Source organism: Serinus canaria, chromosome 8, assembly GCF_022539315.1.
Source record: "Serinus canaria isolate serCan28SL12 chromosome 8, serCan2020, whole genome shotgun sequence".
Lineage (NCBI taxonomy): Eukaryota > Metazoa > Chordata > Aves > Passeriformes > Fringillidae > Serinus > Serinus canaria.
In genome coordinates, this window is record NC_066322.1 from 15,294,072 (window position 1) to 15,309,418 (window position 15,347).

Below are 15,347 nucleotides of genomic sequence, written 5' to 3' on the forward strand. Positions count from 1 at the left end.
GAAATGTGTGGGCTCAAGGCCTAAAGAGGGAGTACAGAACCAAGCCTTACAGGAACAATGGCTCAGAGATTCCAAAATGAACTGCTTAAAAAACTTATATTAAGAGTGCAATGCTTAACTCTTCTAGTCTCCTTTGAAAAATCTCTTCATTTACCTCAGCTATTTCCTGAGTAGCTCAAGCCTTCTGCATGCCAGGAAAAAAAGAGAAAAGATATCCTCACTGCCTTAGCTATTCATGCACTATATGAATAGTTTTGATCCAGATCAAGACACTTTATCAAATGGCATAAATATCTAAATATGATAATTCTAGACCTGTATCCATTAGTGCTTTAGTCAATGGGGACATATTTGTAACAGTAAGACACTGTCACTTCCGAGGGAAAAGATCATTTTGTGACAGGTAAATTACTGCTATATCTCATTAGAAATGTTACATTCCTGTGCTAAGATATATCAATTGCAAAGTGGTAATCATCCTAATAGCATCAAGATGTTGCTATATATAATCTAGAAATCAGAAGAATGTGTTCCCCTTGGGCCTGCCCTGAAATTTCAGTGCAATTATCAATACTTTACAATTAATTTCTGCTAACCTTTCTCCTATAAATCAATGGTGCACACCAATACCAAACAACCAAAGCATTCCTTAAGATGGGCAGCTCCCAAGCTTATAAATGGCAGCTATTTCTCTAGTTCAGAATGAGCTCTATCAGTGTCATCTCATTCAGCAAGCAAGTCTTAGAAACATCTCTGCCTGATGCTAGGGAGCACTGATAGTCCCATCTGATCTGAAGTGATCCTGGACATCCCCTGAGAGACTGGTTGCACTTACATGCAATTCTCTGTCCATAAGATCTGCTGTACCAATCCAGTGGGATTGGCTGTATCCATACTGACAAAAATAGAAACTGGAGACCTCAGATTTAGATCAGAAATACTGACAACTTTTCCTCCTGTGACACAGCTAAAATAAGCCACAAGAAATATAAATACTTCTAGTATCAGGCATTTTAAATGGAACTAAAATTTCCTGCAAAAAGGAAGTCAGTCCTTTCACTTTGATTTACTGCATTGACAAAGGAACCCCTCCTGATTTACATTAGAGCATGTGAATCAAAAATTGCTATTAGATATGTCAAAATGTTACCTGATAATTTTTTTAGAATCAGAGATTACACCACAAATATTTTTAATGAAACCTAGAAACAGAAAAGTGAATTTGAATCTTTAATTCATTAAGAGCTAAACTTTCAAGGCTGAGGGACGTACATCACTTCTGGGGGATTCCAAACAAATCTAGATTTTTCACCATGATAGGAAAATGTGACCAGAGTAATAATACATGTTGTTATATACTGATACACAACTTAGAAAAATTACATCTGTTACTGAATAAATGTGGAAAGAGTCTGCATTAGAAAACTTCCTGCTGGGTCTCAAACATACATCAGAATTGGTTTGTTTTCAGCACAAGAAAAATTGCCATTGTCATATTCCAAAGTAAGCATAAATTGTTTTATTATAAACTCCCTGTTGGTCCCTGTTTAACTGAGAAATCACTCAACCTAAATTTATCTTTTCTCTGTGGCAATGCCATGTGTTGATATCACCAAATTTTGCCTCAATAAGACCAATATTTCTGTAAAAGACAGACTGCATTCTTGATCTTAAGCAACCCTGCCATACATTAACTCTTAGTTTGCCCTCATTTCCTTTGATTTGTAACACAAGGTTCTCAGTTTCATGAAGAAAAGGCCTCGTTGTTGATTCACAAGGCAGTCAGTCTCTACAAACTTCTGTCACGCTTGACAATTTGACATTTATGCATATGAAAATATACATTTCAGAAACAGTGAAAATTAATGAAAACTATCCCCTATTTATATGAATTTCTGTAGCTTCAATAGAAAGAAATCCTAGTCCAGATTATTAATGATAGATATACCTATTCCAGCTATCCTCCATGCACTTCATTCTCATTTGATTTGCAAGAGAACTGACCTGCTTAAATAATGCCTCTTAAATGCACACAAAACCAATAGGTAGCCTTTTTTGTTTTCCTTTTTCTACATTTTTTGCTCTTCCATCTTAACTTTAGCATCTGCTGGCAACAGGGTAAGTGTCAAAGACTCAAAAAGAACAGCGAAGCAACCACTCAGACATCATACAGGCTCCAATTAGCATGAGAAGGTGTTATTGTTGTGTCCAAGAGCTCCAGCAAGGAAGGCTTTGTTGACAATGTAATTTTTCACACTTAGTGCCATGAAATGTCAACCTGAAGCAAAATCAAATCCACCACCCCTAATGTCATGAACAGCTCCATTATACCAACAAGAGCACAGCTGTGGAAATAGAATGAATCCAAGTCCCCAGTAAATGCTTATCTGCTAAAGATTAAAAGTGTTATACTTGAATTTATATGCATTGGAAATATTAGAAGTTTGATTTTCATATGTACACATCTGCCCACATTCAAAGGGGATAGAATTGTTTAAAACAAAACATTTCCTTTACATTTTTTTAATTGGCAATTACAAACAAGCAAAGTATCCTTCCTACCCACTAATTTAAGCTCTGGGGAATAGCAATATATTTTGCATCTTACCACTGTTCACTGAAAACCTGGAGCAATTTCTATACTTTCTTTAAAAAAGGAGGTTGAAAAACATGATGTTACTAGAAACTGTGGGGATCCAATCTTTTCTGTCTCCAGCTTCTCCATGTTCTCACTGGCCAAAGTAGCAGCCAGCTCAGTGTGACTTGCACAGGCAAGTCAAGCCAAGTCAGGTGGTATGTGCTGTCTCAGAAAAAAGAAGAAGACAGGATTGCTTCTAAATTATGCTAATGAACTGCATCTTTAAAGCATATATTTCATTCCTCTTTTATAGGGCTTTCCAGAAAAGGATATTTACAGAAGGGCATAGAATGTACTTTTTTAAAAATCAACTTTTACTGGATGGAAAAAACACCAGTCCTTTCAAATATCTTTTTATAATGCAATTTTTCCAGTTCTTCTTCTGCACCAGGTTTGGGGTTTTGTTTGGGGTTTTTTGTTTGTTTGTTTGGTTAGTTTTGGTTTTGGTTTTTTGGTGGTGGTTTTTTGTTTGGTTGGTTGGTTGGTTTTGGTTTTGGTTTTTTGGTGGTGGTTTTGTTGGGTTTTTTTCATATCTGGAGAAAGTAGAAGCCACAAGTGGTGAAAAATTATAGTTTACTTCAGATGACTGGGAGATCTTCCAAATTAAGAAGGGAGTATGTCAATTTTATTTCTGCAGTATGCAGAAATTTAAGCATTTATTTGGAAAGTGGGTGCTAGACTATGGCTTTGACACAGGTTAAACTGAGTAAGGGTTATTTCCTATGCGAGGAAAGAGAACCTGAGTTTGCCACTGCCCTTCTCCTGCCTCCGTGTGTTTTTCCATTCAAAAGCACAGGATGGAGAAGCTGGAGAGTTCCTGGAGAACACTGCTGCTCCCCACTGGCAGCTCGTAGGTCCAATCTAGTTCAGCTGGGACTAATTTAAGACGTCACAGGTGCAGCAATAATTTACCAGCAGGAACTAAGTCGTTGTTGTTACACTTTTGGGTATAGAACTGCAAGCTACAGACTGAGATCTGTCTCAGGTATGAACGTACATCAGGCCTGGTAAGACAGTAAATCTTCTGCAGGGACCTCAGAAGTTGGAGAGGAAGAGAAAATTTAGCTGTACTCTGAGTTTTGGACATATGTGGTATACTGTGTTATTCTGCAGATCCCCTAGTCTAAAATGAGATAAAAATTAAGAATAATTGTAAGGAAAAGCAGTGACTTTAGCTGCTACTGGCTTTCTTTCCTATTGGGAAAAGCAGTTTCTGAAATATCATTAGATAGTTTCTTGAAGCTGCATGATATCTCTTTATTAAAACCCATTGATGCAACTAGGAAGCAAAACTATTCCTAGAGAAAAGCACAATCATCCCAGTTATCTTCACAAGGGTGTGTTTCAGAAAGACTTACAACGGGCCAATTAATAATTTGTGGGTTTTCTGTTAATAAAATTACTGTCTCATGATATTCAAGTATAAATTTAACCTTCCTTTGGACAAGCATCTAACAATGAAAAAAGAGGTTATTAATTTGAATATAAGAGCCTTAGAGAAAAAAAAAAGATTTTTTTATTAGTCCAAGTCAAGAGCAATAGCTATGCATACAAGAAATGCATCCAAAATGTGGTATGCTTAGTGGTAGGATCTCACCTATCCCAGAGCTACCAAAACGCTCTTAATGAAGTATGAGTGTATAATTCAGACAGAAAAATGAAGAAAGTGTTCACCTTGTGAGAAAAGAAGCACAGAGACCCCATTAAAGGAGATACTAGAGCTAGAGAATGAAAGCTAGGAAACCACTGCAGATAAAATGGGAAATAAAAAACAGCCACATACATTTGATTTCTGAAAACTTTTGAAAAGGCAGCAGTTGAGAAAAACAAAGTAGAAGAAATCAAAAAAAAAGTTTATTTTCTGACATTTCCCTACCAAGACCAAAAAAAAATACAGATAGGTGAAACAAAGCACTATCTGAGGATAATGTGAACACACAAATTGGCAGGCTGGAGAGTGAGCAACTGAAGGGACTTACAAGGTGAACAACAGTCCAAGTGCTGGGAGAAATTACTTGTACATTAATCATTCACCATCTGGGAAAGAATTAGAATGCCTACCCACTCCTCAATGACCACAATTTCTGGGATTTATTGTGGCTGGAATATTATTTAAATTAAAAATATGAACAAGTTAAAAATATTTTGTTTCACAATACATTTCATTGCTATCAGTTTTCTACTAACATGAAGTGCTTAACAGAAGTCCTTTCATACCTGACTTGCTGCTTCTATTTAAAAAATCAGCTAGTCAATCCATTTATTTCTATATGTACACTTTAAGAAACATATTTTTAATGAAAAAATCCCTTTTTAAAGGCTGCCTTTCTCCCATCTCCAATTTTGTTAATTCTAGCTGTTTGTTACAGCACAGCTGTAGGGCACTACAAGGATGGAGGGAGGGGGGGAAGGGAGGGCTTTGGGAAGGGCATCTGGTTCAAGGTCAAGATGAGATAAAGCCATAACTTGCTTTAGACTTATCTATGTCTCATCTCAGCTGTGTGATATGACCCTCTCTTCTTGCTGAGCTGCACTATCTCATGCTGATACTGTGTATCAGCTGACAGACATCCTGAGCTTTATTCTTGCCACTGTGATTTCAAAAGATGGCTACAATGAAGTATGGTCAGATATTTAGCAGACTGAAGGAAACTGGGAAATAAGTTTTATAAGTTTTATAGTAATGTGTTTCACAACCATTACTCAGCTAAACCTGCATCTTGTAATAAAATATTTACAATTATTGTCAGTGAAATTAAGGTTTCATTAATTTCCAGTTCATTCTTAATTGTGTCTTGCTATTTTTATGTTAATTCAGACTACTTTAAATATACTCAGCTCTTTGAAGTGCTCAATGGAACATTTGCAAAAGTAACTAATTTGAGAAAAAACAGGAGCATAAGTTAAGAATAATCTGCAGCAGAAAACTACCTTAGGGTGTTTATTTTAGGGAGCCAAACACTGTCTTAAGCACAGGAAATGGCTATAAAATGCAGAGCAGGTTTTGAGAAGATTTCAGCTGAATTCTAGAAGTACTAATATTACCCAAGCCAGCAAATATCAAGAGGCTGTCAAAGGTTTTGGCTTTGGCCCACTTCAGTGCAAAAGCCATTATGTTGATTCTAGAATACTTTTGTCTTCCTGCATTACAGAAGCAGCTAACAGTTCTCTACCATTAAAGACTGGTCAGAGCTTTAAGCTTCAGCTGGAGTGACTCCAGAGATGCTTACATCTGCTTTTATGCTTCAGTGACCACTGAGTCTCAGTAAAGTAAGTTAATACCTTGGATTTTGATCTTGTTTTGCCCTTGTGCCATAACAATTAAAAGAAAGAGTTGTCTTCTGTCTCCCACCAACCATTCTAAAATGTCTTCTTAAAAGAACACGTGTTTATTTATGAGAACAGCTTCAAATAATTTAAATCTTATGTTCAGAACAAAGGACATTGCATTTACAAGTAAATTCCACATATTTGTTTCTGCAGCATGCATACCTGACACATTTTGTCAGAGATTCTGATTTATAAATCTTAAATTTGTAGCAGATTACCATGGGCCCAGAAATACCATAGCTGTAAAATATTTGCTTCTGATTTGTTTTATTCAATTTCTATTATTAGGCCTCATTAAATAACAACTGGACATTCATTACAAATGTTATGAAATATGTAAAATGTATAGGTTTTGTTACTCCACTGTTTTTGATAGCAAAAATAAATTTTCCTAAAACAAGATTGAAAATCTTGTATGGACTATCCCCTGCTCTGTTTTCCATTCAGCATCTAAATATTCAAGGCAAACCAAAGCTTAACTCCACATATTATGAAAACTACCATTTAAAATTTATTTATGTTTAAAATTACCTATAAAACTTTTCTTCTAAACCTCAGCTGAGGTATCAGTTGTTTAAATATATTCATCACATTTAGCAGAATCCTATCATCTCTCCTCTTCCTATTTAATTAAGAATTAGTTTTGCCTGCCACAGGAGAATCAGAAGAGCTTTCTTTTGAGTTATTCAGAGAGTGGTAAAATAACACATGCAGATACAGCAGCTGACAACATAAGCAGGGTCAGTATTAGGACAAACTGGCCAAAAAGAGCAGCTTTTGGCATAATTTTAATCAGTCCTTGGGTACATGAAATGTCATGGAGTTTCATATGAAATGAAATATTCCCTTTCTCTTAGCTTATTTTTGTTCCAACTAATCCTCTAACTCTTTATTAAACATTATCATTACCATCTGCTCTGGGTGAATGTTCAACACCTTGCAGAAGAACTCTGGGCTGATTGGTTTTTATGGGCAACATGATCTGAGTTTTATGCACATAAGCACATACTTAGGATTATGTCAAGGACAAAGAGGATGAATAATCCATTAACTATAATAAGCAGGAGCCCATATCAGTGAAGCTCAAACATGTGTTATGTTTCAAAAGGAAAAGATGAATTAGAGATATGTGGATCATAAAATACACATAATCCAGGACCCTCTCTATACCAGAACATAATTTCCATACATACATACTCCACTAAACAGCATTCCTTAAAGTAATGTTTCGCTCTTGATGAATCAGAGTTTATAGTGCTGAAATGGAATTTCCAGGCCTACAACATGCAAAGAAATAGCTCTGCTGAACTGGGCATTTCCTCTAAGGTAGAACAGATGGTAGCAAAATATCTGCCCCATGCACAGGTCTTTCAGCCACACCTATATGGTCAATAATAGAACTTCACTCTATTTTCATACTTTCAGTAAGCCTCTAAAATAAATCATCAAGGAAGTGCTGCTGTTTGAAGTCACAATTTAAAAATTTACACTTAAAAAATTAATTGTCAAAAGTTAGTCAAATGTTGCTATCAAATATATCCAGTTATTGCTTCCACTCTTTGATTACCACAAACACTAAAATAACATTATCATTATTAATTATGATATTTAGGGTAATGTGTATTAGCCCACCAAGACCACATTTGCCACAAAACACATAAGCTGTAATACTTTTTTATATTTATATATTTTTATATTATATAAAAATTATATTAATTATATAAAAATTATAAAAAGTATATAATATAAATAAAAATATTTATATTATATACTTTTTATATTTATATACTTCTTACACATAATTGTAAGAGTTTGGTTCCTTGCTTGCAATAGTTCATGTAATTACTCACCTTTTCCCCATCTTCTACAATAATTTGTCTTCCTCTGGCTAAGCTTTCAAACTGAAGTATTTACATTTTCTTCCACTATAAAGGTTTATGATCCCAAAATGAACAACAGTTATGATGGTATTTGATAACAGTATATTATCAACAGAAAATATCTGGACAATAAGTCTTTACTCATCTCCATTTATGCAGAAGTTTTGCACCATGTATCCTTACAGTATGCTCTAAGGCCTAATGACTGACTACTCTTCTAAACAACTTGTTGAGAATTACTCAACTCGCAGTAAGCAGCATTCTTCACTGCTGTATCTTGCCATACATGAAGGGAAGGATCAAGGTTCTCCACTGATTTAAGTTGCATGAATTCTGTTGATTTCATTAGAACTGTGTTGATTTGAATCAATGGTGTGATCTGTACACTTTTAGAATCAGTGAAACATTAGGGACTCTGAGAGAGATAGTCATTAGTAGCTACTGGATGTGCTGCTAAAGACTATGAGAATTGTCCAGCGGAGAGCTTTGACTGGCAACAAAAGGCTGCATTAAATCCCAGTATTCAAACCTAATGTGCTTTGGCTGACCAGGGACCTTGACTTCTTTATCTGTTCCTGTAGTACACACTAGGGGCAAAACAGGCTTAGAAGCAAATCACAGAAACCATGCTCCATGAACCATACTCCAGACCACTGCCCTCACAGCTCACTGGATTAAAGCGAGATCAGATTAGGCCTGGGATCATTTACTGTATGGGGACCTGCTCAAGTTGCCTACCCTAATCTAAATCTCAAGTGTGCTAAGGAACAGATGAAAAGCTACACAATAATTGCATAGCTCAGGTACTTGGTAAACTTACTTTCTTATACTTCCAGACTAGTGACCAGCTTAGAAACAAAATCTAGTAATAAATAAAAAGTAATACAGCTTAAAGAGCCCAAAATAGCATTTTGGGCTAAGATACAAAACATAACCTAGTATCTTCCTCTCCAATTCCTCCAGCCATGGGCAGCATTCGGTGATAGTCATAGATGGGCAAGGAAGGATCCAGTATGTTTATGTCACAGAATTTCCCATGTAAATAATTAGCTGCTTAACACACCCCCAAGAGTTCTTCCTAGACTAACAAGTCTTTGTGAATCTCCCAGTTCAGAATACAAACTTCATTACTAAATGAAAGAATAAACACACATCATATTCAGAGTAAATCTCATCTAAGATGGGATATTACTATTCTTAAATAGACAGAAAAATGGGTTCCAAACACTCAAGTGCAGTCAGAGGTCTGGGCCACTCAGCAGAAGACATCCCTATCAGCTTCCATCCTAAACACTGAATTTCAGAGACTTCAAAAGTACATAAGGGAGTTACTTTTTTTCTGTTAATGCTTTCATTAAACCTCTTTTTATAAAAGTCAATTAAAGTTACTTTCCAGTCCAAATTGTGAATTCAATGGGAATTTTAAAACAAAAGATAAATGTAGTGTTCATTTTTATCTAGAAAGTGTCTCTCCCCTCCCTAAATCTCATTACATACATACATGGATGATTTAGATGAGGTAGAAGGACAGTGAGAGATGAAGAAAAATCTTCTCTAAAATAACACCTTTGAAATTATAAAAAGAGGAAAGCAAAAGAGTTATGTAAAGTGTTAAAGGGTAATAAAGATTTTATACATATCTTAACTGTTAGCATGAGTAATACACAAAATGGATTTGTTTTAGGTTACCAGCTTTTATCCAGATTATCCAGACTATCAGCATCTGGTTTAAGTCCCCAGTGTAACCATCTGTAGTAATGTCACATGAAGGATTAGCCTTATCTGACATTTGTAATGAGTATATGGATGGAAGAAGAGGAAGGAGTGTGACATAGAATACAATTGTTAAACCTTAAAATCAGGTGAAACCACATCTTTATTTGCTGATTCTAACCATGGGGTTTTTTACTTTTCAAATATTAGCATATGTATTGAAAAATAACTCATCCTCATTAATTTTCTAAAGAAAAGCAGGCAAACTGAGAAAATATATTTTTGTATTTGACCTTTTAAACATAATTAGAACATTAAATAAAAATAAAGCCTACTTCACCATGTTCAGTTATGACAGATGGGTATGATCACAAAAACATCAAAGGTAGGCTTATCCTAATCCTGTAAAGTGGTAAGTGCCTCCTGAAAGGTCCTGAGTGCCTTCTAATCCTACTGAGGACAGGCTGCAAGTGCAATGAGAGGTAAGAGGAGGAAGTAACAGAGGTAATAGTGAGCTTTCCTGGCCCCATGATGAACAGTCTGTATTAAAAAGATCTGATACATTAGGAAATAACCTGATTTATCTAAACACAGAAATTAGAAAGTGGGAGGATGTGTATTTATTCTCTACTCTCTGTAAGTTAGTCCCACATCATGCAGCCTGAATTCAGAAAACCTGGCTTCTCTTCCAGGCTTTGTTATTTGCATAAAATTGCACAGTGTCCTAGGTCGATACATTTACCCCTTAGCATCAGTGTCTTCTTTCCACAAATGGTCAAACTGAAGTGCCCTCTTCTCAACAGATCATGAAGTTGTGCAAAATTGGCAATACAAAAGAATCTATGACCATAATTAGTTTTAATGCATCAGAATGTATGATGAAAAAGCTAGGGTCTAAAGCAGAAAGAAAAACTCAAATCCTACAAAATGTTTTGAGGGTTTCCCCTTTGGGTGCAATCAAACATTTGGGATAGGGGAAAGAGAATAAAGGATTCTATCAACTTAAGGCAGGTACCACTACCTTTGGAAGAACAGTTGAATTGGAATGAGTGCTAATCAGGTCAAGTTCAACAAAAGTATTTTTATTCAAAAATGGCCAGGTGAAAGATCTCAGTGAAGATCAGGCTCTGTGTTTCAAGGCTAGGTGATATGAGAATACAGTACAGCAGTGGAGTGCAGCAGCTAAACAAGCAAGGTATATTGTGACAATGCCAACCACTCCTCCCCAGTTTAAAACAAGCTTGCTAAGTCACACTGCAAAAGTACCTTATGCAAAGGCACAGATGATATCTAGTGCAGCCTGAGAACTAAGCCGCAGCCAGTTTTATCTCATCACAGTGAAACTCTAGAATATTCCCATTGGTCATTCAAGACATAGATATCTTATTTCCTTTGGTGAAATGGACACAATTAATAGCTGATATTAAAAAAAGGCTTCTTCATATGTGTATTATTAGATGTCGCATGTCCATGAAGCTCAAGCTTGAAGTTTTTTTCAAGTATCCAGATACCTGTTACCAGGCAGAAGGTCAAATGCCTATATTTTATAATATTGCATGAGACATTTTTATAGCACATGCTGTATTGGCACCAATTGCCCCAATACTGCAAGCAATTACTTTGTTGTTGCAGTTGCTGCTGAGGGCCAAGCTCTAACAAATTAAATTTAGAGAAGGGAAATAGGCTTATATGCAAATGGAATTAAATGCTGACACAAGGATAAAACAGCCCTGGATTTAGACAGGGCTCTCCCCCCGACTTTTTACCAATCATTAGATTTAAATTGAACAGACAGATTCATCTTTGATTTAACTCCACTGTAATCAATGGAACTGCAGCAGGGATGAACCCGAAGCAATATGTTTTTGACAGGTTTTATGGAGTGGCTATCCAGAATGAAGTAGATGAAACAGATTTTTTTTTTTTTTGCTTATAATTTATGAAATTATTTCACGATCCCCAAATCCCTACATCAAGGAAATTAGTTGGTGCATAAAAATGGATAAAGTAGGCAGTTGCATGCCAAGTACCACCTGCTGACCACAGGCTCTGTACCCAAATACACAAAGCCAAAATATTTATCTGACTTACCTGTGATCCAGAACAAGCTCCCTAATGGTGTCAGTACAGCTGGATAATTGCACAGTTTCTCCTCAATGTCACTTGAGCTGCATAAAAAGAATGAGTACATTTACTATCTCTATAATATTAGTATCATATATAAGCAGTGCCTGAACTTAGAAAATTATGTTTTTTGGTGACCTATAGAAGTCCTAGGAGGAATAATGACAGTTTATCTGATCATTGCATTATACAAAAAATGCATTTCAGTAAACCTTTAGAACCCTTGGTTGCCTTTTGTGCCTTTGTTACATGACTGCTCCTAGACATTGCTTCCTCCCTTCTCTGTCTCCACTGGCACATCTTATGGGAAGAATATACTGTTTATCAAAATACTTAATAAATTAATGTAGGACCAAAGGACTCTGACAACAGGCACTGTATATGTAGCTAATGAAAACTAGGGACTATTGCTCATACCAATCTCTCTGATTTTTGGCACCTTTTTTTCAGCATCAACTCCTCTTCATTCTTCTCTCACTTCCAAGTTTTCCATTGTTTCTTTTCAGCTGACAGCTTGTTGCTTATTCATTTATTCATGGTCTCATTTTTTGGTTTTAAGGATTCTTTATTCAATGGTAAGTTCAGAGGTACAACAGTTTGTTATTCCACACTGCCACTTCTCTGTACTAAAGCCACCAAATGATACAGAGAACTTCTGTATGGGTGTGTAGCTTTACCATTCTTGTGTCAGTTTCCACTCCTGCACTGTTTTTTCCCACAAAAGGTTGTAGCTTGTTTTTCACTGTATATGCACATGTAATGCTATTTTTGGTAACAGCTAATGGTTGACCAACTGTACATGAAGCATAACAGACTTTCTATGGCATGGTCACCACCAGCCAGAGTTTGCAGATTATCTTCTTGAAATATTAGAGTAGACAGTGCTTTTTACTTGGAGGTCCACAATAGGTTACTAAGATAAGTGTATTGTCAAAATGTAAGTCCATGCATCAAACATTCATTAACTGCTGCAGTAAAGATATCCTCAGCTGGTGGAGTAGCCTTGGGGCTATAGGTACTCTAGGCAAAGACAGCAAAGCAGACCAATTTCAAAAAGCAAAAATATTTCCAATACCAATTTATTGGTATTATAACCACATTATTACCAATTTATTTCCAAAATACCAATTTCAAAGCAAACTCAATTCAGATCAAACAACCCTAGAAAAACATGTATTTCCTTTGTATATCTTGTCTTACCTACATAAAAACAAGAGGTAGGAATCTAGCAAGGCCTAGCATTGAACTTACATTGAGGGGATTACTGATCTTTGTTTACATTTGCTGTTCTGTAGCAAATCATTAGGGACATAGCAAAACAGTGCTTATCAGTACTATTATACTAAATGGAAGTGCTTGAATCGGGTCTAAAGCACATACAAACTTCTCTTCCTTTCCTCAAATATATGTATTTCCTCCAAAAGCACAAAGCAGGTATTTGTTACAACCACATTTTGCTCACTAGAGATTTTTGAAAGTATAATCAGAATTACTTTGGCAACATGCAGCCCTGTGAAAATATGTAGAACAGAGAGAATTACGGTGGCATTATGTATTTTAATGCAAAACTAGTTTTAAAAAAAAGTTATGAAGATATAAGTCAATAAAAAGTGTGGAAAGCAACTGCTTTTAAAATACACATCCAGCTTTAAAGAGAAGGAAAAGATACTACCTTTACAAGTATGTCACTGTATAACTTATAGAAAATTAAGATTTTTCATTTCAGCTACTAATAGTTTCTAGAACATAAAGCATAAAATTCTGAGTACTCCCTTTTTTCAAACAGTGAAGGTCTCAAGCTTTTACCCTATTCATATTTGTTATCATGTTCCAATCATTTGTATTTCATTGATTTCAAAACATAGAAAATGGTCCATCAAAATAATGCTTTTTATAGATGTTACAAACTGTATTACAATCCTTCTACATTTTTCACCATGGAAACTACAGTAATTTTCAAGTAATGAAACTTCATGCTTACTTTCTGGAGTTCTAATTCTAAACAATTCATTTTGTTCAGTTATCTGGTGATACCACAGCACTCAACAGCATTCATTCTTCTTATGTGAAAAAAGCAGAGTTAGAGATGGTAACTGATATTTGCATGAATTCAGGAATCTAAGCAAAACTAAGATATTGGATGGATGTTCGTTAAAAAGTCAAATCGGCATTCAACCATCCCTTTAAATATTTTTAATACTAGTAAGAAAGTTTTCAACTCAAACTTATAAGCACGATTTCTTTCCCTAGTCTTTCAACAGATGAAATTAAAAAAGCATCTTAAGGTAAGACACAGGCATCAAATCCAGCATCTGGAAAAAACTTGCTGGATTACTATCAACCTCATAGAGTAACTGCTTGCCTTCAAACTTCAAAGTAAGTGGTCCGTTAATTTTTAGCTCTTTCTTCTACTCCAGCTTTGAATTTCTTCTTTTTGCCTGCCAGAATACCTGAATTGATCTGTGGTTGCAAGAATATGATTCTCCATGTGTTTCTTGTATCTGCAAAGAATCAGTTTCAAAACCAGTTAGAGAATTCAATCTGAAGCGAGGCTGTCCATAAAATCAGTTATTGATTCATGAACACACTATAGTGTTTTATGCTGAAATAATAAGAAACTTATTTAGTACTCTTTAAAACGCTCTTGAGTCCTACGGGTGCTCGGCTGCCTCAGGGGAGGGCTCTCTCTGCCCTGGAGCCCCCGCCGGGCTGTGCGTGCACACCCTGCGAACGCCAGGGGGGCTGCCTCTGCCCGGCCCCGCCAGCGCAAGAGCCGCTCAGCCACAGCTGGGGAAGAGCCCGCTAAAGCTCAGCTGGGGAAGGGCCCGCTAAAGCTCCGCTGAGGAAGGGCCCGCTAAACCTCAGCTGGGGAAGGGCCCGCTAAATCTTAGCTGGGGAAGAGCTGAGCCGGCTAAACCACGGCTGCCAACGGTGCACGGCTATCACACGGACTAATAGGCTCTCGCATCTTCTACTAGGAACACTCCCTCTTCATTTTTCCCCAATGCTAGAAGTTTATGAGTCTTTTATCCAAATTAAATGATGTTCCTAAAGAAAGTTTTATATTCCTTTGGGAAGAAAGTAGTAAAATGGAAAGTTGGATAAGAGTCTCTTATACAAAACAAAGCAAAATATTCTAAATATGCAACTGTGTAACCATCATAAATATCTAATATGGAATTAAAAAATGGGTTTGTTTTGAGAAACTTCCCCATTCATGGGACAGCACCCACAACAGAGAGAGAAAGAACAAATGCAAGTAAAAGGAATCAACCAAACAGAATCAGAGAGAACTTTCAGGGAAAAGCATTCTACCACCCCTAATATGATTGAATATCCATCTTGCAAAGAAGCAGTCCAAACGGGGGAAGGGGTGGGGAAATTAGTTACAATTTCAGATCAAACTGAAATGAACTATTGCATGGCAATGAACTGTGAAACAGGAGAATTTGGATTGTTCTTGCAGAGCTGTGTGACTTGTTATGAAATCTCATTTGCTATCCTATCTTCCTCAGTATCCTCCATTCCCTTTCTCAACTCTGGTGATCTACAGAAATTATGGACCAGTTCTCACAGTGGACACATCTATGCTAAAATCAGAAGAGTAACAGAGTGGAGTGAAGGAAAACATTTCCAGACTAGCTTTACTGTCACTTGCCTGC

The 15,347-nt window shown here is 36.3% G+C and overlaps 1 long non-coding RNA gene across 1 annotated transcript in view; it reads right to left on the reverse strand.

The window, feature by feature from the left end:
- Positions 1 to 11,729, reverse strand: part of LOC127059841 (uncharacterized) — a 43,187-nt gene extending 31,458 nt beyond the window's left edge. The window contains exon 1 of the long non-coding RNA XR_007778040.1: positions 11,653 to 11,729. This is a non-coding gene — a long non-coding RNA (uncharacterized LOC127059841). The remainder of the gene's footprint in view (positions 1 to 11,652) is intronic.
- Positions 11,730 to 15,347: the final 3,618 nt, after the last annotated feature.